At 43.3% G+C, this 5818-nt stretch overlaps 1 long non-coding RNA gene across 3 annotated transcripts in view; it reads right to left on the reverse strand.

Moving 5' to 3' along the window:
- The window catches only part of LOC308458381, a 146787-nt gene that overhangs the window by 140872 nt on the left and 97 nt on the right, over positions 1–5818 (reverse strand). For 2 of the 3 annotated variants that reach the window (XR_013977317.1, XR_013977319.1), the window contains exon 2: positions 3762–3859. The exons of the other annotated variant lie outside the window; for it this stretch is intronic. This is a non-coding gene — a long non-coding RNA (uncharacterized lncRNA). The remainder of the gene's footprint in view (positions 1–3761; positions 3860–5818) is intronic. 3 annotated transcript variants of the gene reach the window in all.

Here is a 5818-nt window from a genome sequence, read left to right on the forward strand (position 1 = left end):
CAGTCATGCTACCCTAAAACTGCCTCTGCTTCCAGCAAATGATTATCTGACCACTATTGCAGTTTAAAAGCCAATCTCTTTGCTTTCCCCGCCATAGCTGGCTTATAAACAAATGTTATTAAATGAGTTTGCTCTTTAAAAATTATTCCACACATCTAGCGTCATTAGACAAATTGCTTTCCTTACTCCGGTGGTCAAGGGTGAAAGAAAGCCAAACATTTAGGTGCAAATTCAAAAGCACTTAATTACTGCAGTTCAGCGCTGCAAACCTTTGTTCGTCTTGAGTTTGTAATTCCCAGAGAATTACATGGCTAAATGATCTGTGAGGTTTAAAGGTTTGTAAATTCAGGGTGGACCAATGAAAAGCAAACATACAACTTTAATAACCAGACACAATTCGCCACTGCCACATTAAATGTTAAAAACTATTGACCCTCTGGTGACTCAATATCAGCATTGCCCACCACATTTAGGGGGTGGTTTGTTTTTTTGTTGTTGTTTTTTTGCAAATTTCTCCCATAAGGGGTCTTAAAAAAAAATGTATCTGGGTGTGAGGAATTCAAATCTGCTATTATATTTGTGATTGGACAGTATTTAGCTTGGTAAGTCAATGTTTGGGGAAGAAGCACATAAACTGCTTTTGGAAAACCAAACAATTTTAACTTTACCTTCTGAAAATGTCAGGTAATGCTAAATAATTATTATAATAATAAATAAATATATTAATATATAAGTGCAAGAACTTTGCAATCATTTTTAATGATTTCTATGCACATTTTACTTATCAAGCAACACTAAATTATACCGATTTATACCAATTTAACTAAAATATATTTTGAATTCCCAAGTCATGATACAACAACTTTTTAGCACCCACCATTTTTGGAATTTGAAAATTGAAAAATTCAGCAGGTGTCCAGAGGCTGAGGTAAAATAGGAGTTTGGTTAAAGGAGGGCTGAACACCAAATTTCTACTCACTGAATAATGCCTCATTTTACTCTTTTTAGTTTCTGCCTTTGCCAGAGAAAAAAACTAAACTGCAAACTTGAATCAGCAGATTCATCAACTAAAGCTTGAACTGTTTAAATTGGTGATGGCCAATATTAACCAGCACTTTGTGTGTTGGAGTGCTGTTGCTACTTTGCAACTTAGTCCCCTCAGTCTGGATGCTCTCTTATATGTATATTTTGTAGGTATCACAAATCCACCATATGTCCCTTGTGCTTTCTTATCCAAAAGGAAATTTCTCACGCTCGGGGAAGCGGAGAGCGCATATCAATAGATACAGGGTTTCCTTTTTCATTCTGTGCAGTTATTGTGCAATGTTTGATGTTTCTTCACACTCAACAGACCAGTAAACAAGTATTGCCTCATGTACACTGGGTTCAGTTACAATGTAACCATCAATTTATTTCGGCTTGCTACTAGTAAATATACATTAGGAGTACAAACAGTACCCATTTGGCTTTAGCAGTGTTCCAGATGTGGACTGATGCTCTATTTAATCCTATTAACAACTGTTAGACTAGGTCAATTTGCAGTTGGCTATATGCAATGAATGCTATTTTGAGCCGTATGTCTTCTTATTCCGTAATGCTAGGAATCGTTTTCATTAGGGGATTGACTGAGAAAGTTGGTTACCTTCAGTCATTTTAATACCAGTGTCTTGCCTACGGTAATGGACTAGATGAGAGCCACCAAACTGAAGCTCAATCCAGATAAGACAGAGACACTGTTGGTGGGTGGTTCCCTAGACCAGATGGCTGGGAGGTTGCCTGCTCTTGATGGGGTTACATTTCCTCTGAAGGAGCAGGTTCTTAGCTTGGGGGTACTCCTGGATCCTTTGCTGTCGCTCGAGGCTCAGGTGGCTTCAGTGGCCCAGAGTGCCTTCCATCAGCTTCGGCTGGTAGCCCAGCTACACCCTGATCTGGACAATGATAGCCTAACTACTGTTGTCTATGCCCTGGTAACATCAAGGTTAGATTATTGCAATGCGTTATATGTAGGGCTGCCTCTGAAGAAGGTTCGGAAACTTCAGCTAGTGCAGAATTCAGTGGCCAGGTTGCTCACCAGCGCAAGATGGTTTGAGCATATTACACTGATCCTGGTCCCACTGTGCTGCCTACCAGGCCCAATTCAAAGTGCTGCTTTATAAGCCTTAAATGGCTCAGGACCGCAATACCTCAAGGACCACCTCTTTCCCGGACCCTGAGATCAATGTCTGAGGCCCTCCTTCGTGTGCCCCCTCCTTGAGAGGTCTGGAGGGTGGCAACATGAAAAAGGGCCTTCTCTGCAGTAGCTCCCTGTCTGTGGAATGTTCTCCCCCAGGGAAGTTTGCCTGGCGCCTTCATGATACACCTTTAGGCGCCAGGCAAAAATGTTCCTTTTTAACCAAGCCTTTGGTTGATCTGATTGACATCCTATGCCCTTTTAAAATGTGTTTCTTTTGGGGGGGGCTATTGGGTTGTTTTATTTTTATTATGTATTTTGTGGTTTTATATCTTAATTTTATTCTGTGAACAGTCCTGAGACCCCAGGGTATAGGTCAGTATATAAATTCAATAAATACCACCACCACTACTAATAATAATAAACTAAATATTTGAGACACAATACATCTGTGACATAAATCCATAATGTTCTCTAGTTATAAATATTGGTATCATCTCAGCATATCATTTTCATGAAGAGACTCAAAAGTAAATGCTACATGGTATATACAATACTACATTTGTATGAAGCTTCAGTATGATTTCCATTAGTTTGATTACAACATCCTTTCGCGCAGTTTTGCTGGTTTCTGTTAGGCTGCATCTTTTCTATCCTTCTTTAGCAGAACTAAATTTAAGATCCGGCAGGCACCACAGGAACATCAGATTATTTCTTTATTTATTTTACTGCCAAACAATGTGCTCCTGTTGAAAGTCAGTCAAGGGATGCTTTTGTAGCCTTCTGACTAGTCCTGGAGGTGATGGTTCTAGGGGCAAACGTTGGCTGCAGCAAAAAGAATTGTAGATCTGCAGCCACCATTTTCATAGGTAAAGTTAAAGTTAAAGGACCCCCGATTGGTTAAGTCCAGTCAAAGGCGATTATGGGGTTATGGCGTTCATCTCCCTTTCAGGCCAAGGGAGCTGGCGTTTGTCCACAGACAGCTTTCTGGGTCATGTGTCCGGCATGACTAAACCACTTCTGGCACAACAGAACACTGTGATGGAAGCCTGAGCACACGGAAATGCCATTTACCTTCCTGCCATGGCAGAACCTATTTATCTACTTGCACTGGCATGCTTTTGAACTGCTAGGTTGGCAGGAGCTGGGACAGAGCAACAGGAGCTCACTCCGTTGCGGGGTTTTGAACTGCCAACCTTCTGAGCGGCAAGCCCAAGAGGCTTGGTGGTTTAGACCACAGTGCCACCCGCGTCATAGCAGCTGGTGGGAGGAACATTAGGCTGGGAGAGAGGAAGAAGATGGCATGCTTCCCCTGCCATGCAAAGTCACCATCAGTTAGTCCTAATGAGCTGGTCTAACCATGCTTTTTTATAAGGCATTAGTGGCAAGGCTGCTTTATGCTAAATTACAGAAAAGAAAAGAAACCCCTTGCTTAAAATAATGACTTTTCCCCAGTGCAATGCTGTTTAAGAGGTTGAATGGCCTGACTGGTGTCAGCTAAACCTATGTGTCCAACATACGGTAATTAAATACTAAACATCATTTGGGATTGATTTGCACTAGTAACTGAGAATGCTGAAGCTTCACATACCGGTTCCAATCCCTCGTCTACACAATTCTTAGTAATTCATGGGAGTGATTCACATGCCAGATCCCAGGATGGAAGTTAGTGCCTTCATGAGTCATTCTCTAAACACAAAGATGTACAAAAGAATCACTCAAAATAGATTTGCAGTTAACTTAATGCACAATATTTGTGGGTCCAAAAGGGGTTGACTGTTCCTGCTCATTCAATATGTAGTCCCTTTCAGGTTGCCACAAGCAACCCTTCAACTCCAACTGCCATGCTTTCCTTAATGTTCTGGGGTTGTATTGAACTTTTGCGAGCCATGTCCCAGTGGGAGTGGGGAAGCCCCAAGACTGGGCGGAGGAATCTTGCATTGCTCATGCAAGCAAGGCTCCAAGTATGGGGTGTTATTTGCTTTATGACATTTTTCAAAATGGAAAGTTAACAGAAATGCAGGCCCAGATGACACGATCTTATTTTGTGGATTATCTTTTTGCATTTTAGTGAATGATTCACTGTATAACCATAGCAGATTGGGGTTTCATCTGCCCATTTTTTTTAAGGGAGAAAAAAAGGATCCTATCACAAAATTTACAATATGCATTGATTTCCTAGCTCAGTGATGTGATAATGTTTTCATTCTGCAAATGTAATGGCTGTGTTGCGAGAAATTAGGTCAGTGGAACTTAAATTAGCAGAATCCTTCATCCTTGTAGTTCACTGAATAAAGACGCTAGGTCTACTCTCATGCATACATTATAGGCTTTTTCGCCTGTAGCATAAAATGCCAGCTGACATAACAGCAGGAAACACACCAAGCAGTCTATCTTCAGTAGGCTTATTTGGTAACCAAAGGTAAACCTAATTCACTGGCCGATTACCCATCTGCCCTACCTTGGTGGCAAATATGCATTGATAATGATAAACCATGCATTGCAGCATATTGCACAATATATTTTCTCACTTGCCATATAATTTCTCTCTTGTGCTTACAGACACATGCTCCAATATTCTAGGTAATGACATTTGGGTTCCTTTTTAAACTTAGTTTAGATGTTAAACAGAAGGATCAGAAAATAAAACAAAAGCTCCATTTGCTCTCGTTTTGGTTGATTGCTTCTGGAGCTAACATTTTTCTTTCACACGATGGGAAGCAGAACCAGTATCAAAGAGATATACCTTGTTACATGCCCATATCCAACACCCACCCATTTTACACGATGGTGGAATTTTAGACTCTGGACAGAATAGTTCTACAGAAAATGCCCCTTTAGATGGCAACTGTGTGTATTACCAGCCCTGAGAGCTGCCTTGTTTTGCAAGCCAACATCTATTCCTGCCCATTTACTTTTTCCTCCTTGAGCTCTGGAAACGCAAAGCATAATTCTCCCCCCCATACACACACACGGGCATCTCTTTCCCCTCCCTCCGCCGCCGCTTTTTGCAATTCCGTTCCCAACATCTCGCGGCTGAAGCACTTGGCGATCTTCTGAAATAGACGGAAATACTTGGCGATCACATATTTCTACGCGCGCGCGTTGGCAGCGAGTTCAGCGACTCCCTCGCGCGGACGTTCAAGGAGCGCAGCAACCGCTGGGGCTTTCCTTTTATGTTGCAATCGGGGTGGGTGGCTCCGACCCACCGGCGTCCTGCAATGCGACCCACAACCCTGCCCAGCGCGTTGCAGCGCCAGCCTGGGAGCCCAACGACAAGCAGGAGGCCGAGTCTCCACCTTCACTCCGGCCTCTCCGGCTCTCCATTGGGCCATTACGTAAATGCCAGCAGCTTTCTCCTTTCTCCCTCCTCCTCCTCCTCCTCTCTCTCACCCCCACCCCACCCCCCAGTTTCGCCTAGTTATGCAATACCCAGCAGCGCGCACATCCACTGTAACGCACACACAAACACAAGAGGGAGGGGAAGCGTCCGAGGAGAGAGCGAGAGGAAGAAAGGGCGGAGCAGGGAAGGGGGTTCACTTCGAGTCTGGCCCTGCCCTTGTCCCTTCCCCCCCACTCCGGGCGCATCCATTGGCCGTTCCCGGGAAAGCGGAGAGCTCCGATTGGGGCCCGGCAGCCGCCACTCAC

Source organism: Podarcis pityusensis (genome assembly GCF_964106645.2).
Source record: "Podarcis pityusensis genome assembly, chromosome: 11".
Taxonomy (NCBI): Eukaryota; Metazoa; Chordata; class Lepidosauria; order Squamata; family Lacertidae; genus Podarcis; species Podarcis pityusensis.